This window comes from Lepisosteus platostomus, chromosome 10 (genome assembly GCF_059453375.1).
Source record: "Lepisosteus platostomus isolate fLepPlt1 chromosome 10, fLepPlt1.hap1, whole genome shotgun sequence".
NCBI classification, from domain to species: Eukaryota; Metazoa; Chordata; class Actinopteri; order Semionotiformes; family Lepisosteidae; genus Lepisosteus; species Lepisosteus platostomus.
In genome coordinates, this window is record NC_142620.1 from 27,931,290 (window position 1) to 27,956,547 (window position 25,258).

The following is a 25,258-nucleotide window of genomic DNA, read 5'->3' on the forward strand; positions in this document are numbered from 1 at the left end:
GCCCTATAACTTACATGTTGTTGACCAAAGTTGCCAAAACGTGTTTATTTGTGCTGAAAAACACGTTTTGACAACTTCTGCACACTGGGGTTAAGGGCTGACTCAGTGGGCTCTTCTGAGCCAGTCAGTTACACTGTGATTCCAGGAGTTGAGAAAACGCGTTTATTTCGGGCTGAAAAACACGTTTTGAAAAGTGTTCTGTTCCTGCCCTATAACTTACATGTTGGTGACCAAAGTTGCCAAGACGTGTTTATTTGTGCTTAAAAACACGTTTTGACAACTTTTGCACACTGGGGTTAAGGGCTGACTCAGTGGGCTCTTCTGAGCCAGTCAGTTACACTGTGATTCCAAGGGTTGAGAAAACGCGTTTATTTCGGGCTGAAAAACACGTTTTGAAAAGTGTTCTGTTCCTGCCCTATAACTTACATGTTGGTGACCAAAGTTGCCAAAACGTGTTTATTTGTGCTGAAAAACACGTTTTGACAACTTCTGCACACTGGGGTTAAGGGCTGACTCAGTGGGCTCTTCTGAGCCAGTCAGTTACACTGTGATTCCAAGGGTTGAGAAAACGCGTTTATTTCGGGCTGAAAAACACGTTTTGAAAAGTGTTCTGTTCCTACCCTATAACTTACATGTTGTTGACCAAAGTTGCCAAAACGTGTTTATTTGTGCTGAAAAACACGTTTTGACAACTTCTGCACACTGGGGTTAAGGGCTGACTCAGTGGGCTCTTCTGAGCCAGTCAGTTACACTGTGATTCCAGGAGTTGAGAAAACGCGTTTATTTCGGGCTGAAAAACACGTTTTGAAAAGTGTTCTGTTCCTGCCCTATAACTTACATGTTGTTGACCAAAGTTGCCAAAACGTGTTTATTTGTGCTGAAAAACACGTTTTGACAACTTCTGCACACTGGGGTTAAGGGCTGACTCAGTGGGCTCTTCTGAGCCAGTCAGTTACACTGTGATTCCAGGAGTTGAGAAAACGCGTTTATTTCGGGCTGAAAAACACGTTTTGAAAAGTGTTCTGTTCCTGCCCTATAACTTACATGTTGGTGACCAAAGTTGCCAAGACGTGTTTATTTGTGCTTAAAAACACGTTTTGACAACTTTTGCACACTGGGGTTAAGGGCTGACTCAGTGGGCTCTTCTGAGCCAGTCAGTTACACTGTGATTCCAAGGGTTGAGAAAACGCGTTTATTTCGGGCTGAAAAACACGTTTTGAAAAGTGTTCTGTTCCTGCCCTATAACTTACATGTTGGTGACCAAAGTTGCCAAAACGTGTTTATTTGTGCTGAAAAACACGTTTTGACAACTTCTGCACACTGGGGTTAAGGGCTGACTCAGTGGGCTCTTCTGAGCCAGTCAGTTACACTGTGATTCCAAGGGTTGAGAAAACGCGTTTATTTCGGGCTGAAAAACACGTTTTGAAAAGTGTTCTGTTCCTACCCTATAACTTACATGTTGTTGACCAAAGTTGCCAAAACGTGTTTATTTGTGCTGAAAAACACGTTTTGACAACTTCTGCACACTGGGGTTAAGGGCTGACTCAGTGGGCTCTTCTGAGCCAGTCAGTTACACTGTGATTCCAGGAGTTGAGAAAACGCGTTTATTTCGGGCTGAAAAACACGTTTTGAAAAGTGTTCTGTTCCTGCCCTATAACTTACATGTTGTTGACCAAAGTTGCCAAAACGTGTTTATTTGTGCTGAAAAACACGTTTTGACAACTTCTGCACACTGGGGTTAAGGGCTGACTCAGTGGGCTCTTCTGAGCCAGTCAGTTACACTGTGATTCCAGGAGTTGAGAAAACGCGTTTATTTCGGGCTGAAAAACACGTTTTGAAAAGTGTTCTGTTCCTGCCCTATAACTTACATGTTGGTGACCAAAGTTGCCAAGACGTGTTTATTTGTGCTTAAAAACACGTTTTGACAACTTTTGCACACTGGGGTTAAGGGCTGACTCAGTGGGCTCTTCTGAGCCAGTCAGTTACACTGTGATTCCAAGGGTTGAGAAAACGCGTTTATTTCGGGCTGAAAAACACGTTTTGAAAAGTGTTCTGTTCCTGCCCTATAACTTACATGTTGGTGACCAAAGTTGCCAAAACGTGTTTATTTGTGCTGAAAAACACGTTTTGACAACTTCTGCACACTGGGGTTAAGGGCTGACTCAGTGGGCTCTTCTGAGCCAGTCAGTTACACTGTGATTCCAAGAGTTGAGAAAACGCGTTTATTTCGGGCTGAAAAACACGTTTTGAAAAGTGTTCTGTTCCTGCCCTATAACTTACATGTTGTTGACCAAAGTTGCCAAAACGTGTTTATTTGTGCTGAAAAACACGTTTTGACAACTTCTGCACACTGGGGTTAAGGGCTGACTCAGTGGGCTCTTCTGAGCCAGTCAGTTACACTGTGATTCCAGGAGTTGAGAAAACGCGTTTATTTCGGGCTGAAAAACACGTTTTGAAAAGTGTTCTGTTCCTGCCCTATAACTTACATGTTGGTGACCAAAGTTGCCAAAACGTGTTTATTTGTGCTGAAAAACACGTTTTGACAACTTCTGCACACTGGGGTTAAGGGCTGAATCAGTGGGCTCTTCTGAGCCAGTCAGTTACACTGTGATTCCAAGAGTTGAGAAAACGCGTTTATTTCGGGCTGAAAAACACGTTTTGAAAAGTGTTCTGTTCCTGCCCTATAACTTACATGTTGTTGACCAAAGTTGCCAAAACGTGTTTATTTGTGCTGAAAAACACGTTTTGACAACTTCTGCACACTGGGGTTAAGGGCTGACTCATTGGGCTCTTCTGAGCCAGTCAGTTACACTGTGATTCCAAGGGTTGAGAAAACGCGTTTATTTCGGGCTGAAAAACACGTTTTGAAAAGTGTTCTGTTCCTACCCTATAACTTACATGTTGTTGACCAAAGTTGCCAAAACGTGTTTATTTGTGCTGAAAAACACGTTTTGACAACTTCTGCACACTGGGGTTAAGGGCTGACTCAGTGGGCTCTTCTGAGCCAGTCAGTTACACTGTGATTCCAAGGGTTGAGAAAACACGTTTATTTCGGGCTGAAAAACACGTTTTGAAAAGTGTTCTGTTCCTGCCCTATAACTTACATGTTGTTGACCAAAGTTGCCAAAACGTGTTTATTTGTGCTGAAAAACACGTTTTGACAACTTCTGCACACTGGGGTTAAGGGCTGACTCAGTGGGCTCTTCTGAGCCAGTCAGTTACACTGTGATTCCAGGAGTTGAGAAAACGCGTTTATTTCGGGCTGAAAAACACGTTTTGAAAAGTGTTCTGTTCCTGCCCTATAACTTACATGTTGGTGACCAAAGTTGCCAAAACGTGTTTATTTGTGCTGAAAAACACGTTTTGACAACTTCTGCACACTGGGGTTAAGGGCTGACTCAGTGGGCTCTTCTGAGCCAGTCAGTTACACTGTGATTCCAAGGGTTGAGAAAACGCGTTTATTTCGGGCTGAAAAAAACGTTTTGAAAAGTGTTCTGTTCCTGCCCTATAACTTACATGTTGTTGACCAAAGTTGCCAAAACGTGTTTATTTGTGCTGAAAAACACGTTTTGACAACTCCTGCACACTGGGGTTAAGGGCTGACTCAGTGGGCTCTTCTGAGCCAGTCAGTTACACTGTGATTCCAAGAGTTGAGAAAACGCGTTTATTTCGGGCTGAAAAACACGTTTTGAAAAGTGTTCTGTTCCTGCCCTATAACTTACATGTTGGTGACCAAAGTTGCCAAAACGTGTTTATTTGTGCTGAAAAACACGTTTTGACAACTTCTGCACACTGGGGTTAAGGGCTGACTCAGTGGGCTCTTCTGAGCCAGTCAGTTACACTGTGATTCCAGGAGTTGAGAAAACGCGTTTATTTCGGGCTGAAAAACACGTTTTGAAAAGTGTTCTGTTCCTGCCCTATAACTTACATGTTGGTGACCAAAGTTGCCAAAACGTGTTTATTTGTGCTTAAAAACACGTTTTGACAACTTCTGCACACTGGGGTTAAGGGCTGACTCAGTGGGCTCTTCTGAGCCAGTCAGTTACACTGTGATTCCAAGGGTTGAGAAAACGCGTTTTTTTCGGGCTGAAAAACACGTTTTGAAAAGTGTTCTGTTCCTGCCCTATAACTTACATGTTGGTGACCAAAGTTGCCAAAACGTGTTTATTTGTGCTGAAAAACACGTTTTGACAACTTCTGCACACTGGGGTTAAGGGCTGACTCAGTGGGCTCTTCTGAGCCAGTCAGTTACACTGTGATTCCAAGGGTTGAGAAAACGCGTTTATTTCGGGCTGAAAAACACGTTTTGAAAAGTGTTCTGTTCCTGCCCTATAACTTACATGTTGTTGACCAAAGTTGCCAAAACGTGTTTATTTGTGCTGAAAAACACGTTTTGACAACTTCTGCACACTGGGGTTAAGGGCTGACTCAGTGGGCTCTTCTGAGCCAGTCAGTTACACTGTGATTCCAGGAGTTGAGAAAACGCGTTTATTTCGGGCTGAAAAACACGTTTTGAAAAGTGTTCTGTTCCTGCCCTATAACTTACATGTTGGTGACCAAAGTTGCCAAAACGTGTTTATTTGTGCTGAAAAACACGTTTTGACAACTTCTGCACACTGGGGTTAAGGGCTGAATCAGTGCGCTCTTCTGAGCCAGTCAGTTACACTGTGATTCCAAGGGTTGAGAAAACGCGTTTATTTCGGGCTGAAAAACACGTTTTGAAAAGTGTTCTGTTCCTGCCCTATAACTTACATGTTGATGACCAAAGTTGCCAAAACGTGTTTATTTGTGCTGAAAAACACGTTTTGACAACTTCTGCACACTGGGGTTAAGGGCTGACTCAGTGGGCTCTTCTGAGCCAGTCAGTTACACTGTGATTCCAGGAGTTGAGAAAACGCGTTTATTTCGGGCTGAAAAACACGTTTTGAAAAGTGTTCTGTTCCTGCCCTATAACTTACATGTTGGTGACCAAAGTTGCCAAAACGTGTTTATTTGTGCTGAAAAACACGTTTTGACAACTTCTGCACACTGGGGTTAAGGGCTGACTCAGTGGGCTCTTCTGAGACAGTCAGTTACACTGTGATTCCAAGGGTTGAGAAAACGCGTTTATTTCGGGCTGAAAAACACGTTTTGAAAAGTGTTCTGTTCCTGCCCTATAACTTACATATTGTTGACCAAAGTTGCCAAAACGTGTTTATTTGTGCTGAAAAACACGTTTTGACAACTTCTGCACACTGGGGTTAAGGGCTGACTCAGTGGGCTCTTCTGAGCCAGTCAGTTACACTGTGATTCCAGGAGTTGAGAAAACGCGTTTATTTCGGGCTGAAAAACACGTTTTGAAAAGTGTTCTGTTCCTGCCCTATAACTTACATGTTGTTGACCAAAGTTGCCAAAACGTGTTTATTTGTGCTGAAAAACACGTTTTGACAACTTCTGCACACTGGGGTTAAGGGCTGACTCAGTGGGCTCTTCTGAGCCAGTCAGTTACACTGTGATTCCAAGGGTTGAGAAAACGCGTTTATTTCGGGCTGAAAAACACGTTTTGAAAAGTGTTCTGTTCCTGCCCTATAACTTACATGTTGGTGACCAAAGTTGCCAAAACGTGTTTATTTGTGCTGAAAAACACGTTTTGACAACTTCTGCACACTGGGGTTAAGGGCTGACTCAGTGGGCTCTTCTGAGCCAGTCAGTTACACTGTGATTCCAAGGGTTGAGAAAACGCGTTTATTTCGGGCTGAAAAACACGTTTTGAAAAGTGTTCTGTTCCTACCCTATAACTTACATGTTGTTGACCAAAGTTGCCAAAACGTGTTTATTTGTGCTGAAAAACACGTTTTGACAACTTCTGCACACTGGGGTTAAGGGCTGACTCAGTGGGCTCTTCTGAGCCAGTCAGTTACACTGTGATTCCAGGAGTTGAGAAAACGCGTTTATTTCGGGCTGAAAAACACGTTTTGAAAAGTGTTCTGTTCCTGCCCTATAACTTACATGTTGTTGACCAAAGTTGCCAAAACGTGTTTATTTGTGCTGAAAAACACGTTTTGACAACTTCTGCACACTGGGGTTAAGGGCTGACTCAGTGGGCTCTTCTGAGCCAGTCAGTTACACTGTGATTCCAGGAGTTGAGAAAACGCGTTTATTTCGGGCTGAAAAACACGTTTTGAAAAGTGTTCTGTTCCTGCCCTATAACTTACATGTTGGTGACCAAAGTTGCCAAGACGTGTTTATTTGTGCTTAAAAACACGTTTTGACAACTTTTGCACACTGGGGTTAAGGGCTGACTCAGTGGGCTCTTCTGAGCCAGTCAGTTACACTGTGATTCCAAGGGTTGAGAAAACGCGTTTATTTCGGGCTGAAAAACACGTTTTGAAAAGTGTTCTGTTCCTGCCCTATAACTTACATGTTGGTGACCAAAGTTGCCAAAACGTGTTTATTTGTGCTGAAAAACACGTTTTGACAACTTCTGCACACTGGGGTTAAGGGCTGACTCAGTGGGCTCTTCTGAGCCAGTCAGTTACACTGTGATTCCAAGGGTTGAGAAAACGCGTTTATTTCGGGCTGAAAAACACGTTTTGAAAAGTGTTCTGTTCCTACCCTATAACTTACATGTTGTTGACCAAAGTTGCCAAAACGTGTTTATTTGTGCTGAAAAACACGTTTTGACAACTTCTGCACACTGGGGTTAAGGGCTGACTCAGTGGGCTCTTCTGAGCCAGTCAGTTACACTGTGATTCCAGGAGTTGAGAAAACGCGTTTATTTCGGGCTGAAAAACACGTTTTGAAAAGTGTTCTGTTCCTGCCCTATAACTTACATGTTGTTGACCAAAGTTGCCAAAACGTGTTTATTTGTGCTGAAAAACACGTTTTGACAACTCCTGCACACTGGGGTTAAGGGCTGACTCAGTGGGCTCTTCTGAGCCAGTCAGTTACACTGTGATTCCAAGAGTTGAGAAAACGCGTTTATTTCGGGCTGAAAAACACGTTTTGAAAAGTGTTCTGTTCCTGCCCTATAACTTACATGTTGTTGACCAAAGTTGCCAAAACGTGTTTATTTGTGCTGAAAAACACGATTTGACAACTTCTGCACACTGGGGTTAAGGGCTGACTCAGTGGGCTCTTCTGAGCCAGTCAGTTACACTGTGATTCCAAGAGTTGAGAAAACGCGTTTATTTCGGGCTGAAAAACACGTTTTGAAAAGTGTTCTGTTCCTGCCCTATAACTTACATGTTGTTGACCAAAGTTGCCAAAACGTGTTTATTTGTGCTGAAAAACACGTTTTGACAACTTCTGCACACTGGGGTTAAGGGCTGACTCAGTGGGCTCTTCTGAGCCAGTCAGTTACACTGTGATTCCAGGAGTTGAGAAAACGCGTTTATTTCGGGCTGAAAAACACGTTTTGAAAAGTGTTCTGTTCCTGCCCTATAACTTACATGTTGGTGACCAAAGTTGCCAAGACGTGTTTATTTGTGCTTAAAAACACGTTTTGACAACTTTTGCACACTGGGGTTAAGGGCTGACTCAGTGGGCTCTTCTGAGCCAGTCAGTTACACTGTGATTCCAAGGGTTGAGAAAACGCGTTTATTTCGGGCTGAAAAACACGTTTTGAAAAGTGTTCTGTTCCTGCCCTATAACTTACATGTTGGTGACCAAAGTTGCCAAAACGTGTTTATTTGTGCTGAAAAACACGTTTTGACAACTTCTGCACACTGGGGTTAAGGGCTGACTCAGTGGGCTCTTCTGAGCCAGTCAGTTACACTGTGATTCCAAGGGTTGAGAAAACGCGTTTATTTCGGGCTGAAAAACACGTTTTGAAAAGTGTTCTGTTCCTACCCTATAACTTACATGTTGTTGACCAAAGTTGCCAAAACGTGTTTATTTGTGCTGAAAAACACGTTTTGACAACTTCTGCACACTGGGGTTAAGGGCTGACTCAGTGGGCTCTTCTGAGCCAGTCAGTTACACTGTGATTCCAGGAGTTGAGAAAACGCGTTTATTTCGGGCTGAAAAACACGTTTTGAAAAGTGTTCTGTTCCTGCCCTATAACTTACATGTTGTTGACCAAAGTTGCCAAAACGTGTTTATTTGTGCTGAAAAACACGTTTTGACAACTTCTGCACACTGGGGTTAAGGGCTGACTCAGTGGGCTCTTCTGAGCCAGTCAGTTACACTGTGATTCCAGGAGTTGAGAAAACGCGTTTATTTCGGGCTGAAAAACACGTTTTGAAAAGTGTTCTGTTCCTGCCCTATAACTTACATGTTGGTGACCAAAGTTGCCAAGACGTGTTTATTTGTGCTTAAAAACACGTTTTGACAACTTTTGCACACTGGGGTTAAGGGCTGACTCAGTGGGCTCTTCTGAGCCAGTCAGTTACACTGTGATTCCAAGGGTTGAGAAAACGCGTTTATTTCGGGCTGAAAAACACGTTTTGAAAAGTGTTCTGTTCCTGCCCTATAACTTACATGTTGGTGACCAAAGTTGCCAAAACGTGTTTATTTGTGCTGAAAAACACGTTTTGACAACTTCTGCACACTGGGGTTAAGGGCTGACTCAGTGGGCTCTTCTGAGCCAGTCAGTTACACTGTGATTCCAAGGGTTGAGAAAACGCGTTTATTTCGGGCTGAAAAACACGTTTTGAAAAGTGTTCTGTTCCTACCCTATAACTTACATGTTGTTGACCAAAGTTGCCAAAACGTGTTTATTTGTGCTGAAAAACACGTTTTGACAACTTCTGCACACTGGGGTTAAGGGCTGACTCAGTGGGCTCTTCTGAGCCAGTCAGTTACACTGTGATTCCAGGAGTTGAGAAAACGCGTTTATTTCGGGCTGAAAAACACGTTTTGAAAAGTGTTCTGTTCCTGCCCTATAACTTACATGTTGTTGACCAAAGTTGCCAAAACGTGTTTATTTGTGCTGAAAAACACGTTTTGACAACTTCTGCACACTGGGGTTAAGGGCTGACTCAGTGGGCTCTTCTGAGCCAGTCAGTTACACTGTGATTCCAGGAGTTGAGAAAACGCGTTTATTTCGGGCTGAAAAACACGTTTTGAAAAGTGTTCTGTTCCTGCCCTATAACTTACATGTTGGTGACCAAAGTTGCCAAGACGTGTTTATTTGTGCTTAAAAACACGTTTTGACAACTTTTGCACACTGGGGTTAAGGGCTGACTCAGTGGGCTCTTCTGAGCCAGTCAGTTACACTGTGATTCCAAGGGTTGAGAAAACGCGTTTATTTCGGGCTGAAAAACACGTTTTGAAAAGTGTTCTGTTCCTGCCCTATAACTTACATGTTGGTGACCAAAGTTGCCAAAACGTGTTTATTTGTGCTGAAAAACACGTTTTGACAACTTCTGCACACTGGGGTTAAGGGCTGACTCAGTGGGCTCTTCTGAGCCAGTCAGTTACACTGTGATTCCAAGGGTTGAGAAAACGCGTTTATTTCGGGCTGAAAAACACGTTTTGAAAAGTGTTCTGTTCCTGCCCTATAACTTACATGTTGGTGACCAAAGTTGCCAAAACGTGTTTATTTGTGCTGAAAAACACGTTTTGACAACTTCTGCACACTGGGGTTAAGGGCTGACTCAGTGGGCTCTTCTGAGCCAGTCAGTTACACTGTGATTCCAAGGGTTGAGAAAACGCGTTTATTTCGGGCTGAAAAACACGTTTTGAAAAGTGTTCTGTTCCTGCCCTATAACTTACATGTTGTTGACCAAAGTTGCCAAAACGTGTTTATTTGTGCTGAAAAACACGTTTTGACAACTTCTGCACACTGGGGTTAAGGGCTGACTCAGTGGGCTCTTCTGAGCCAGTCAGTTACACTGTGATTCCAGGAGTTGAGAAAACGCGTTTATTTCGGGCTGAAAAACACGTTTTGAAAAGTGTTCTGTTCCTGCCCTATAACTTACATGTTGGTGACCAAAGTTGCCAAGACGTGTTTATTTGTGCTTAAAAACACGTTTTGACAACTTTTGCACACTGGGGTTAAGGGCTGACTCAGTGGGCTCTTCTGAGCCAGTCAGTTACACTGTGATTCCAAGGGTTGAGAAAACGCGTTTATTTCGGGCTGAAAAACACGTTTTGAAAAGTGTTCTGTTCCTGCCCTATAACTTACATGTTGGTGACCAAAGTTGCCAAAACGTGTTTATTTGTGCTGAAAAACACGTTTTGACAACTTCTGCACACTGGGGTTAAGGGCTGACTCAGTGGGCTCTTCTGAGCCAGTCAGTTACACTGTGATTCCAAGGGTTGAGAAAACGCGTTTATTTCGGGCTGAAAAACACGTTTTGAAAAGTGTTCTGTTCCTACCCTATAACTTACATGTTGTTGACCAAAGTTGCCAAAACGTGTTTATTTGTGCTGAAAAACACGTTTTGACAACTTCTGCACACTGGGGTTAAGGGCTGACTCAGTGGGCTCTTCTGAGCCAGTCAGTTACACTGTGATTCCAGGAGTTGAGAAAACGCGTTTATTTCGGGCTGAAAAACACGTTTTGAAAAGTGTTCTGTTCCTGCCCTATAACTTACATGTTGTTGACCAAAGTTGCCAAAACGTGTTTATTTGTGCTGAAAAACACGTTTTGACAACTTCTGCACACTGGGGTTAAGGGCTGACTCAGTGGGCTCTTCTGAGCCAGTCAGTTACACTGTGATTCCAGGAGTTGAGAAAACGCGTTTATTTCGGGCTGAAAAACACGTTTTGAAAAGTGTTCTGTTCCTGCCCTATAACTTACATGTTGGTGACCAAAGTTGCCAAGACGTGTTTATTTGTGCTGAAAAACACGTTTTGACAACTTCTGCACACTGGGGTTAAGGGCTGACTCAGTGGGCTCTTCTGAGCCAGTCAGTTACACTGTGATTCCAAGGGTTGAGAAAACGCGTTTATTTCGGGCTGAAAAACACGTTTTGAAAAGTGTTCTGTTCCTGCCCTATAACTTACATGTTGTTGACCAAAGTTGCCAAAACGTGTTTATTTGTGCTGAAAAACACGTTTTGACAACTCCTGCACACTGGGGTTAAGGGCTGACTCAGTGGGCTCTTCTGAGCCAGTCAGTTACACTGTGATTCCAAGAGTTGAGAAAACGCGTTTATTTCGGGCTGAAAAACACGTTTTGAAAAGTGTTCTGTTCCTGCCCTATAACTTACATGTTGTTGACCAAAGTTGCCAAAACGTGTTTATTTGTGCTGAAAAACACGATTTGACAACTTCTGCACACTGGGGTTAAGGGCTGACTCAGTGGGCTCTTCTGAGCCAGTCAGTTACACTGTGATTCCAAGAGTTGAGAAAACGCGTTTATTTCGGGCTGAAAAACACGTTTTGAAAAGTGTTCTGTTCCTGCCCTATAACTTACATGTTGTTGACCAAAGTTGCCAAAACGTGTTTATTTGTGCTGAAAAACACGTTTTGACAACTTCTGCACACTGGGGTTAAGGGCTGACTCAGTGGGCTCTTCTGAGCCAGTCAGTTACACTGTGATTCCAGGAGTTGAGAAAACGCGTTTATTTCGGGCTGAAAAACACGTTTTGAAAAGTGTTCTGTTCCTGCCCTATAACTTACATGTTGGTGACCAAAGTTGCCAAGACGTGTTTATTTGTGCTTAAAAACACGTTTTGACAACTTTTGCACACTGGGGTTAAGGGCTGACTCAGTGGGCTCTTCTGAGCCAGTCAGTTACACTGTGATTCCAAGGGTTGAGAAAACGCGTTTATTTCGGGCTGAAAAACACGTTTTGAAAAGTGTTCTGTTCCTGCCCTATAACTTACATGTTGGTGACCAAAGTTGCCAAAACGTGTTTATTTGTGCTGAAAAACACGTTTTGACAACTTCTGCACACTGGGGTTAAGGGCTGACTCAGTGGGCTCTTCTGAGCCAGTCAGTTACACTGTGATTCCAAGGGTTGAGAAAACGCGTTTATTTCGGGCTGAAAAACACGTTTTGAAAAGTGTTCTGTTCCTACCCTATAACTTACATGTTGTTGACCAAAGTTGCCAAAACGTGTTTATTTGTGCTGAAAAACACGTTTTGACAACTTCTGCACACTGGGGTTAAGGGCTGACTCAGTGGGCTCTTCTGAGCCAGTCAGTTACACTGTGATTCCAGGAGTTGAGAAAACGCGTTTATTTCGGGCTGAAAAACACGTTTTGAAAAGTGTTCTGTTCCTGCCCTATAACTTACATGTTGTTGACCAAAGTTGCCAAAACGTGTTTATTTGTGCTGAAAAACACGTTTTGACAACTTCTGCACACTGGGGTTAAGGGCTGACTCAGTGGGCTCTTCTGAGCCAGTCAGTTACACTGTGATTCCAGGAGTTGAGAAAACGCGTTTATTTCGGGCTGAAAAACACGTTTTGAAAAGTGTTCTGTTCCTGCCCTATAACTTACATGTTGGTGACCAAAGTTGCCAAGACGTGTTTATTTGTGCTTAAAAACACGTTTTGACAACTTTTGCACACTGGGGTTAAGGGCTGACTCAGTGGGCTCTTCTGAGCCAGTCAGTTACACTGTGATTCCAAGGGTTGAGAAAACGCGTTTATTTCGGGCTGAAAAACACGTTTTGAAAAGTGTTCTGTTCCTGCCCTATAACTTACATGTTGGTGACCAAAGTTGCCAAAACGTGTTTATTTGTGCTGAAAAACACGTTTTGACAACTTCTGCACACTGGGGTTAAGGGCTGACTCAGTGGGCTCTTCTGAGCCAGTCAGTTACACTGTGATTCCAAGGGTTGAGAAAACGCGTTTATTTCGGGCTGAAAAACACGTTTTGAAAAGTGTTCTGTTCCTACCCTATAACTTACATGTTGTTGACCAAAGTTGCCAAAACGTGTTTATTTGTGCTGAAAAACACGTTTTGACAACTTCTGCACACTGGGGTTAAGGGCTGACTCAGTGGGCTCTTCTGAGCCAGTCAGTTACACTGTGATTCCAGGAGTTGAGAAAACGCGTTTATTTCGGGCTGAAAAACACGTTTTGAAAAGTGTTCTGTTCCTGCCCTATAACTTACATGTTGTTGACCAAAGTTGCCAAAACGTGTTTATTTGTGCTGAAAAACACGTTTTGACAACTTCTGCACACTGGGGTTAAGGGCTGACTCAGTGGGCTCTTCTGAGCCAGTCAGTTACACTGTGATTCCAGGAGTTGAGAAAACGCGTTTATTTCGGGCTGAAAAACACGTTTTGAAAAGTGTTCTGTTCCTGCCCTATAACTTACATGTTGGTGACCAAAGTTGCCAAGACGTGTTTATTTGTGCTTAAAAACACGTTTTGACAACTTTTGCACACTGGGGTTAAGGGCTGACTCAGTGGGCTCTTCTGAGCCAGTCAGTTACACTGTGATTCCAAGGGTTGAGAAAACGCGTTTATTTCGGGCTGAAAAACACGTTTTGAAAAGTGTTCTGTTCCTGCCCTATAACTTACATGTTGGTGACCAAAGTTGCCAAAACGTGTTTATTTGTGCTGAAAAACACGTTTTGACAACTTCTGCACACTGGGGTTAAGGGCTGACTCAGTGGGCTCTTCTGAGCCAGTCAGTTACACTGTGATTCCAAGGGTTGAGAAAACGCGTTTATTTCAGGCTGAAAAACACGTTTTGAAAAGTGTTCTGTTCCTGCCCTATAACTTACATGTTGTTGACCAAAGTTGCCAAAACGTGTTTATTTGTGCTGAAAAACACGTTTTGACAACTCCTGCACACTGGGGTTAAGGGCTGACTCAGTGGGCTCTTCTGAGCCAGTCAGTTACACTGTGATTCCAAGAGTTGAGAAAACGCGTTTATTTCGGGCTGAAAAACACGTTTTGAAAAGTGTTCTGTTCCTGCCCTATAACTTACATGTTGTTGACCAAAGTTGCCAAAACGTGTTTATTTGTGCTGAAAAACACGATTTGACAACTTCTGCACACTGGGGTTAAGGGCTGACTCAGTGGGCTCTTCTGAGCCAGTCAGTTACACTGTGATTCCAAGAGTTGAGAAAACGCGTTTATTTCGGGCTGAAAAACACGTTTTGAAAAGTGTTCTGTTCCTGCCCTATAACTTACATGTTGTTGACCAAAGTTGCCAAAACGTGTTTATTTGTGCTGAAAAACACGTTTTGACAACTTCTGCACACTGGGGTTAAGGGCTGACTCAGTGGGCTCTTCTGAGCCAGTCAGTTACACTGTGATTCCAGGAGTTGAGAAAACGCGTTTATTTCGGGCTGAAAAACACGTTTTGAAAAGTGTTCTGTTCCTGCCCTATAACTTACATGTTGGTGACCAAAGTTGCCAAAACGTGTTTATTTGTGCTGAAAAACACGTTTTGACAACTTCTGCACACTGGGGTTAAGGGCTGAATCAGTGGGCTCTTCTGAGCCAGTCAGTTACACTGTGATTCCAAGAGTTGAGAAAACGCGTTTATTTCGGGCTGAAAAACACGTTTTGAAAAGTGTTCTGTTCCTGCCCTATAACTTACATGTTGTTGACCAAAGTTGCCAAAACGTGTTTATTTGTGCTGAAAAACACGTTTTGACAACTTCTGCACACTGGGGTTAAGGGCTGACTCATTGGGCTCTTCTGAGCCAGTCAGTTACACTGTGATTCCAAGGGTTGAGAAAACGCGTTTATTTCGGGCTGAAAAACACGTTTTGAAAAGTGTTCTGTTCCTACCCTATAACTTACATGTTGTTGACCAAAGTTGCCAAAACGTGTTTATTTGTGCTGAAAAACACGTTTTGACAACTTCTGCACACTGGGGTTAAGGGCTGAATCAGTGGGCTCTTCTGAGCCAGTCAGTTACACTGTGATTCCAAGAGTTGAGAAAACGCGTTTATTTCGGTCTGAAAAACACGTTTTGAAAAGTGTTCTGTTCCTGCCCTATAACTTACATGTTGTTGACCAAAGTTGCCAAAACGTGTTTATTTGTGCTGAAAAACACGTTTTGACAACTTCTGCACACTGGGGTTAAGGGCTGACTCATTGGGCTCTTCTGAGCCAGTCAGTTACACTGTGATTCCAAGGGTTGAGAAAACGCGTTTATTTCGGGCTGAAAAACACGTTTTGAAAAGTGTTCTGTTCCTACCCTATAACTTACATGTTGTTGACCAAAGTTGCCAAAACGTGTTTATTTGTGCTGAAAAACACGTTTTGACAACTTCTGCACACTGGGGTTAAGGGCTGACTCAGTGGGCTCTTCTGAGCCAGTCAGTTACACTGTGATTCCAAGGGTTGAGAAAACACGTTTATTTCGGACTGAAAAACACGTTTTGAAAAGTGTTCTGTTCCTGCCCTATAACTTACATGTTGTTGACCAAAGTTGCCAAAACGTGTTTATTTGTGCTGAAAAACACGTTTTGACAACTTCTGCACACTGGGGTTAAGGGCTGACTCAGTGGGCTCTTCTGAGCCAGTCAGTTACACTGTGATTCCAGGAGTTGAGAAAACGCGTTTATTTCGGGCTGAAAAACACGTTTTGAAAAGTGTTCTGTTCCTGCCCTATAACTTACATGTTGGTGACCAAAGTTGCCAAAACGTGTTTATTTGTGCTGAAAAACACGTTTTGACAACTTCTGCACACTGGGGTTAAGGGCTGACTCAGTGGGCTCTTCTGAGCCAGTCAGTTACACTGTGATTCCAAGGGTTGAGAAAACGCGTTTATTTCGGGCTGAAAAACACGTTTTGAAAAGTGTTCTGTTCCTGCCCTATAACTTACATGTTGTTGACCAAAGTTGCCAAAACGTGTTTATTTGTGCTGAAAAACACGTTTTGACAACTCCTGCACACTGGGGTTAAGGGCTGACTCAGTGGGCTCTTCTGAGCCAGTCAGTTACACTGTGATTCCAAGAGTTGAGAAAACGCGTTTATTTCGGGCTGAAAAACACGTTTTGAAAAGTGTTCTGTTCCTGCCCTATAACTTACATGTTGGTGACCAAAGTTGCCAAAACGTGTTTATTTGTGCTGAAAAACACGTTTTGACAACTTCTGCACACTGGGGTTAAGGGCTGACTCAGTGGGCTCTTCTGAGCCAGTCAGTTACACTGTGATTCCAGGAGTTGAGAAAACGCGTTTATTTCGGGCTGAAAAACACGTTTTGAAAAGTGTTCTGTTCCTGCCCTATAACTTACATGTTGGTGACCAAAGTTGCCAAAACGTGTTTATTTGTGCTGAAAAACACGTTTTGACAACTTCTGCACACTGGGGTTAAGGGCTGAATCAGTGGGCTCTTCTGAGCCAGTCAGTTACACTGTGATTCCAAGAGTTGAGAAAACGCGTTTATTTCGGGCTGAAAAACACGTTTTGAAAAGTGTTCTGTTCCTGCCCTATAACTTACATGTTGTTGACCAAAGTTGCCAAAACGTGTTTATTTGTGCTGAAAAACACGTTTTGACAACTTCTGCACACTGGGGTTAAGGGCTGACTCAGTGGGCTCTTCTGAGCCAGTCAGTTACACTGTGATTCCAAGGGTTGAGAAAACGCGTTTATTTCGGGCTGAAAAACACGTTTTGAAAAGTGTTCTGTTCCTGCCCTATAACTTACATGTTGGTGACCAAAGTTGCCAAAATGTGTTTATTTGTGCTGAAAAACACGTTTTGACAACTTCTGCACACTGGGGTTAAGGGCTGACTCAGTGGGCTCTTCTGAGCCAGTCAGTTACACTGTGATTCCAGGAGTTGAGAAAACGCGTTTATTTCGGGCTGAAAAACACGTTTTGAAAAGTGTTCTGTTCCTGCCCTATAACTTACATGTTGGTGACCAAAGTTGCCAAAACGTGTTTATTTGTGCTTAAAAACACGTTTTGACAACTTCTGCACACTGGGGTTAAGGGCTGACTCAGTGGGCTCTTCTGAGCCAGTCAGTTACACTGTGATTCCAAGGGTTGAGAAAACGCGTTTTTTTCGGGCTGAAAAACACGTTTTGAAAAGTGTTCTGTTCCTGCCCTATAACTTACATGTTGGTGACCAAAGTTGCCAAAACGTGTTTATTTGTGCTGAAAAACACGTTTTGACAACTTCTGCACACTGGGGTTAAGGGCTGACTCAGTGGGCTCTTCTGAGCCAGTCAGTTACACTGTGATTCCAAGGGTTGAGAAAACGCGTTTATTTCGGGCTGAAAAACACGTTTTGAAAAGTGTTCTGTTCCTGCCCTATAACTTACATGTTGTTGACCAAAGTTGCCAAAACGTGTTTATTTGTGCTGAAAAACACGTTTTGACAACTTCTGCACACTGGGGTTAAGGGCTGAATCAGTGCGCTCTTCTGAGCCAGACAGTTACACTGTGATTCCAAGGGTTGAGAAAACGCGTTTATTTCGGGCTGAAAAACACGTTTTGAAAAGTGTTCTGTTCCTGCCCTATAACTTACATGTTGATGACCAAAGTTGCCAAAACGTGTTTATTTGTGCTGAAAAACACGTTTTGACAACTTCTGCACACTGGGGTTAAGGGCTGACTCAGTGGGCTCTTCTGAGCCAGTCAGTTACACTGTGATTCCAGGAGTTGAGAAAACGCGTTTATTTCGGGCTGAAAAACACGTTTTGAAAAGTGTTCTGTTCCTGCCCTATAACTTACATGTTGTTGACCAAAGTTGCCAAAACGTGTTTATTTGTGCTGAAAAACACGTTTTGACAACTTCTGCACACTGGGGTTAAGGGCTGACTCAGTGGGCTCTTCTGAGCCAGTCAGTTACACTGTGATTCCAGGAGTTGAGAAAACGCGTTTATTTCGGGCTGAAAAACACGTTTTGAAAAGTGTTCTGTTCCTGCCCTATAACTTACATGTTGGTGACCAAAGTTGCCAAGACGTGTTTATTTGTGCTTAAAAACACGTTTTGACAACTTTTGCACACTGGGGTTAAGGGCTGACTCAGTGGGCTCTTCTGAGCCAGTCAGTTACACTGTGATTCCAAGGGTTGAGAAAACGCGTTTATTTCGGGCTGAAAAACACGTTTTGAAAAGTGTTCTGTTCCTGCCCTATAACTTACATGTTGGTGACCAAAGTTGCCAAAACATGTTTCTTTGTGCTGAAAAACACGTTTTGACAACTTCTGCACACTGGGGTTAAGGGATGACTCAGTGAGCTCTTCTGAGCCAGTCAGTTACACTGTGATTCCAGGAGTTGAGAAAACGCGTTTATTTCGGGCTGAAAAACACGTTTTGAAAAGTGTTCTGTTCCTGCCCTATAACTTACATGTTGTTGACCAAAGTTGCCAAAACGTGTTTATTTGTGCTGAAAAACACGTTTTGACAACTTCTGCACACTGGGGTTAAGGGATGACTCAGTGGGCTCTTCTGAGCCAGTCAGTTACACTGTGATTCCAGGAGTTGAGAAAACGCGTTTATTTCGGGCTGAAAAACACGTTTTGAAAAGTGTTCTGTTCCTGCCCTATAACTTACATGTTGTTGACCAAAGTTGCCAAAACGTGTTTATTTGTGCTGAAAAACACGTTTTGACAACTTCTGCACACTGGGGTTAAGGGATGACTCAGTGGGCTCTTCTGAGCCAGTCAGTTACACTGTGATTCCAGGAGTTGAGAAAACGCGTTTATTTCGGGCTGAAAAACACGTTTTGAAAAGTGTTCTGTTCCTGCCCTATAACTTACATGTTGGTGACCAAAGTTGCCAAAACGTGTTTATTTGTGCTTAAAAACACGTTTTGACAACTTCTGCACACTGGGGTTAAGGGCTGACTCAGTGGGCTCTTCTGAGCCAGTCAGTTACACTGTGATTCCAAGGGTTGAGAAAACGCGTTTATTTCGGGCTGAAAAACACGTTTTGAAAAGTGTTCTGTTCCTGCCCTATAACTTACATGTTGTTGACCAAAGTTGCCAAAACGTGTTTATTTGGGCTGAAAAACACGTTTTGACAACTTCTGCACACTGGGGTTAAGGGCTGACTCAGTGGGCTCTTCTGAGCCAGTCAGTTACACTGTGATTCCAGGAGTTGAGAAAACGCGTTTATTTCGGGCTGAAAAACACGTTTTGAAAAGTGTTCTGTTCCTGCCCTATAACTTACATGTTGTTGACCAAAGTTGCCAAAACGTGTTTATTTGTGCTGAAAAACACGTTTTGACAACTTCTGCACACTGGGGTTAAGGGCTGACTCAGTGGGCTCTTCTGAGCCAGTCAGTTACACTGTGATTCCAGGAGTTGAGAAAACGCGTTTATTTCGGGCTGAAAAACACGTTTTGAAAAGTGTTCTGTTTCTGCCCTATAACTTACATGTTGTTGACCAAAGTTGCCAAAACGTGTTTATTTGTGCTGAAAAACACGTTTTGACAACTTCTGCACACTGGGGTTAAGGGCTGACTCAGTGGGCTCTTCTGAGCCAGTCAGTTACACTGTGATTCCAGGAGTTGAGAAAACGCGTTTATTTCGGGCTGAAAAACACGTTTTGAAAAGTGTTCTGTTCCTGCCCTATAACTTACATGTTGGTGACCAAAGTTGCCAAAACGTGTTTATTTGTGCTTAAAAACACGTTTTGACAACTTCTGCACACTGGGGTTAAGGGCTGACTCAGTGGGCTCTTCTGAGCCAGTCAGTTACACTGTGATTCCAGGAGTTGAGAAAACGCGTTTATTTCGGGCTGAAAAACACGTTTTGAAAAGTGTTCTGTTCCTGCCCTATAACTTACATGTTGGTGACCAAAGTTGCCAAAACGTGTTTATTTGTGCTTAAAAACACGTTTTGACAACTTCTGCACACTGGGGTTAAGGGCTGATTCAGTGGGCTCTTCTGAGCCAGTCAGTTACACTGTGATTCCAGGAGTTGAGAAAACGCGTTTATTTCGGGCTGAAAAACACGTTTTGAAAAGTGTTCTGTTCCTGCCCTATAACTTACATGTTGGTGACCAAAGTTGCCAAAACGTGTTTATTTGTGCTGAAAAACACGTTTTGACAACTTCTGCACACTGGGGTTAAGGGCTGACTCAGTGGGCTCTTCTGAGCCAGTCAGTTACACTGTGATTCCAGGAGTTGAGAAAACGCGTTTATTTCGGGCTGAAAAACACGTTTTGAAAAGTGTTCTGTTTCTGCCCTATAACTTACATGTTGTTGACCAAAGTTGCCAAAACGTGTTTATTTGTGCTGAAAAACACGTTTTGACAACTTCTGCACACTGGGGTTAAGGGCTGACTCAGTGGGCTCTTCTGAGCCAGTCAGTTACACTGTGATTCCAGGAGTTGAGAAAACGCGTTTATTTCGGGCTGAAAAACACGTTTTGAAAAGTGTTCTGTTCCTGCCCTATAACTTACATGTTGGTGACCAAAGTTGCCAAAACGTGTTTATTTGTGCTTAAAAACACGTTTTGACAACTTCTGCACACTGGGGTTAAGGGCTGACTCAGTGGGCTCTTCTGAGCCAGTCAGTTACACTGTGATTCCAAGGGTTGAGAAAACGCGTTTATTTCGGGCTGAAAAACACGTTTTGAAAAGTGTTCTGTTCCTGCCCTATAACTTACATGTTGGTGACCAAAGTTGCCAAAACGTGTTTATTTGTGCTGAAAAACACGTTTTGACAACTTCTGCACACTGGGGTTAAGGGCTGACTCAGTGGGCTCTTCTGAGCCAGTCAGTTACACTGTGATTCCAAGGGTTGAGAAAACGCGTTTATTTCGGGCTGAAAAACACGTTTTGAAAAGTGTTCTGTTCCTGCCCTATAACTTACATGTTGTTGACCAAAGTTGCCAAAACGTGTTTATTTGTGCTGAAAAACACGTTTTGACAACTTCTGCACACTGGGGTTAAGGGCTGACTCAGTGGGCTCTTCTGAGCCAGTCAGTTACACTGTGATTCCAAGGGTTGAGAAAACGCGTTTATTTCGGGCTGAAAAACACGTTTTGAAAAGTGTTCTGTTCCTGCCCTATAACTTACATGTTGTTGACCAAAGTTGCCAAAACGTGTTTATTTGTGCTGAAAAACACGTTTTGACAACTTCTGCACACTGGGGTTAAGGGCTGACTCAGTGGGCTCTTCTGAGCCAGTCAGTTACACTGTGATTCCAAGGGTTGAGAAAACGCGTTTATTTCGGGCTGAAAAACACGTTTTGAAAAGTGTTCTGTTCCTGCCCTATAACTTACATGTTGGTGACCAAAGTTGCCAAAACGTGTTTATTTGTGCTTAAAAACACGTTTTGACAACTTCTGCACACTGGGGTTAAGGGCTGACTCAGTGGGCTCTTCTGAGCCAGTCAGTTACACTGTGATTCAAAGGGTTGAGAAAACGCGTTTATTTCGTGCTGAAAAACACGTTTTGAAAAGTGATCTGTTCCTGCCCTATAACTTACATGTTGGTGACCAAAGTTGCCAAAACGTGTTTATTTGTGCTGAAAAACACGTTTTGACAACTTCTGCACACTGGGGTTAAGGGATGACTCAGTGGGCTCTTCTGAGCCAGTCAGTTACACTGTGATTCCAGGAGTTGAGAAAACGCGTTTATTTCCGGCTGAAAAACACGTTTTGAAAAGTGTTCTGTTCCTGCCCTATAACTTACATGTTGTTGACCAAAGTTGCCAAAACGTGTTTATTTGTGCTGAAAAACACGTTTTGACAACTTCTGCACACTGGGGTTAAGGGATGACTCAGTGGGCTCTTCTGAGCCAGTCAGTTACACTGTGATTCCAAGGGTTGAGAAAACGCGTTTATTTCGGGCTGAAAAACACGTTTTGAAAAGTGATCTGTTCCTGCCCTATAACTTACATGTTGTTGACCAAAGTTGCCAAAACGTGTTTATTTGTGCTGAAAAACACGTTTTGACAACTTCTGCACACTGGGGTTAAGGGATGACTCAGTGGGCTCTTCTGAGCCAGTCAGTTACACTGTGATTCCAGGAGTTGAGAAAACGCGTTTATTTCGGGCTGAAAAACACGTTTTGAAAAGTGTTCTGTTCCTGCCCTATAACTTACATGTTGTTGACCAAAGTTGCCAAAACGTGTTTATTTGTGCTGAAAAACACGTTTTGACAACTTCTGCACACTGGGGTTAAGGGCTGACTCAGTGGGCTCTTCTGAGCCAGTCAGTTACACTGTGATTCCAGGAGTTGAGAAAACGCGTTTATTTCGGGCTGAAAAACACGTTTTGAAAAGTGTTCTGTTCCTGCCCTATAACTTACATGTTGGTGACCAAAGTTGCCAAAACGTGTTTATTTGTGCTTAAAAACACGTTTTGACAACTTCTGCACACTGGGGTTAAGGGCTGACTCAGTGGGCTCTTCTGAGCCAGTCAGTTACACTGTGATTCCAAGGGTTGAGAAAACGCGTTTATTTCGGGCTGAAAAACACGTTTTGAAAAGTGTTCTGTTCCTGCCCTATAACTTACATGTTGGTGACCAAAGTTGCCAAAACGTGTTTATTTGTGCTGAAAAACACGTTTTGACAACTTCTGCACACTGGGGTTAAGGGCTGACTCAGTGGGCTCTTCTGAGCCAGTCAGTTACACTGTGATTCCAAGGGTTGAGAAAACGCGTTTATTTCGGGCTGAAAAACACGTTTTGAAAAGTGTTCTGTTCCTGCCCTATAACTTACATGTTGTTGACCAAAGTTGCCAAAACGTGTTTATTTGTGCTGAAAAACACGTTTTGACAACTTCTGCACACTGGGGTTAAGGGCTGAATCAGTGGGCTCTTCTGAGCCAGTCAGTTACACTGTGATTCCAAGAGTTGAGAAAACGCGTTTATTTCGGGCTGAAAAACACGTTTTGAAAAGTGTTCTGTTCCTGCCCTATAACTTACATGTTGTTGACCAAAGTTGCCAAAACGTGTTTATTTGTGCTGAAAAACACGTTTTGACAACTTCTGCACACTGGGGTTAAGGGCTGACTCATTGGGCTCTTCTGAGCCAGTCAGTTACACTGTGATTCCAAGGGTTGAGAAAACGCGTTTATTTCGGGCTGAAAAACACGTTTTGAAAAGTGTTCTGTTCCTACCCTATAACTTACATGTTGTTGACCAAAGTTGCCAAAACGTGTTTATTTGTGCTGAAAAACACGTTTTGACAACTTCTGCACACTGGGGTTAAGGGCTGACTCAGTGGGCTCTTCTGAGCCAGTCAGTTACACTGTGATTCCAAGGGTTGAGAAAACGCGTTTATTTCGGGCTGAAAAACACGTTTTGAAAAGTGTTCTGTTCCTGCCCTATAACTTACATGTTGTTGACCAAAGTTGCCAAAACGTGTTTATTTGTGCTGAAAAACACGTTTTGACAACTTCTGCACACTGGGGTTAAGGGCTGACTCAGTGGGCTCTTCTGAGCCAGTCAGTTACACTGTGATTCCAGGAGTTGAGAAAACGCGTTTATTTCGGGCTGAAAAACACGTTTTGAAAAGTGTTCTGTTCCTGCCCTATAACTTACATGTTGGTGACCAAAGTTGCCAAAACGTGTTTATTTGTGCTGAAAAACACGTTTTGACAACTTCTGCACACTGGGGTTAAGGGCTGACTCAGTGGGCTCTTCTGAGCCAGTCAGTTACACTGTGATTCCAAGGGTTGAGAAAACGCGTTTATTTCGGGCTGAAAAACACGTTTTGAAAAGTGTTCTGTTCCTACCCTATAACTTACATGTTGTTGACCAAAGTTGCCAAAACGTGTTTATTTGTGCTGAAAAACACGTTTTGACAACTTCTGCACACTGGGGTTAAGGGCTGACTCAGTGGGCTCTTCTGAGCCAGTCAGTTACACTGTGATTCCAGGAGTTGAGAAAACGCGTTTATTTCGGGCTGAAAAACACGTTTTGAAAAGTGTTCTGTTCCTGCCCTATAACTTACATGTTGTTGACCAAAGTTGCCAAAACGTGTTTATTTGTGCTGAAAAACACGTTTTGACAACTTCTGCACACTGGGGTTAAGGGCTGACTCAGTGGGCTCTTCTGAGCCAGTCAGTTACACTGTGATTCCAGGAGTTGAGAAAACGCGTTTATTTCGGGCTGAAAAACACGTTTTGAAAAGTGTTCTGTTCCTGCCCTATAACTTACATGTTGGTGACCAAAGTTGCCAAGACGTGTTTATTTGTGCTTAAAAACACGTTTTGACAACTTTTGCACACTGGGGTTAAGGGCTGACTCAGTGGGCTCTTCTGAGCCAGTCAGTTACACTGTGATTCCAAGGGTTGAGAAAACGCGTTTATTTCGGGCTGAAAAACACGTTTTGAAAAGTGTTCTGTTCCTGCCCTATAACTTACATGTTGGTGACCAAAGTTGCCAAAACGTGTTTATTTGTGCTGAAAAACACGTTTTGACAACTTCTGCACACTGGGGTTAAGGGCTGACTCAGTGGGCTCTTCTGAGCCAGTCAGTTACACTGTGATTCCAAGGGTTGAGAAAACGCGTTTATTTCGGGCTGAAAAACACGTTTTGAAAAGTGTTCTGTTCCTACCCTATAACTTACATGTTGTTAACCAAAGTTGCCAAAACGTGTTTATTTGTGCTGAAAAACACGTTTTGACAACTTCTGCACACTGGGGTTAAGGGCTGACTCAGTGGGCTCTTCTGAGCCAGTCAGTTACACTGTGATTCCAGGAGTTGAGAAAACGCGTTTATTTCGGGCTGAAAAACACGTTTTGAAAAGTGTTCTGTTCCTGCCCTATAACTTACATGTTGTTGACCAAAGTTGCCAAAACGTGTTTATTTGTGCTGAAAAACACGTTTTGACAACTTCTGCACACTGGGGTTAAGGGCTGACTCAGTGGGCTCTTCTGAGCCAGTCAGTTACACTGTGATTCCAGGAGTTGAGAAAACGCGTTTATTTCGGGCTGAAAAACACGTTTTGAAAAGTGTTCTGTTCCTGCCCTATAACTTACATGTTGGTGACCAAAGTTGCCAAGACGTGTTTATTTGTGCTTAAAAACACGTTTTGACAACTTTTGCACACTGGGGTTAAGGGCTGACTCAGTGGGCTCTTCTGAGCCAGTCAGTTACACTGTGATTCCAAGGGTTGAGAAAACGCGTTTATTTCGGGCTGAAAAACACGTTTTGAAAAGTGTTCTGTTCCTGCCCTATAACTTACATGTTGGTGACCAAAGTTGCCAAAACGTGTTTATTTGTGCTGAAAAACACGTTTTGACAACTTCTGCACACTGGGGTTAAGGGCTGACTCAGTGGGCTCTTCTGAGCCAGTCAGTTACACTGTGATTCCAAGGGTTGAGAAAACGCGTTTATTTCGGGCTGAAAAACACGTTTTGAAAAGTGTTCTGTTCCTGCCCTATAACTTACATGTTGTTGACCAAAGTTGCCAAAACGTGTTTATTTGTGCTGAAAAACACGTTTTGACAACTCCTGCACACTGGGGTTAAGGGCTGACTCAGTGGGCTCTTCTGAGCCAGTC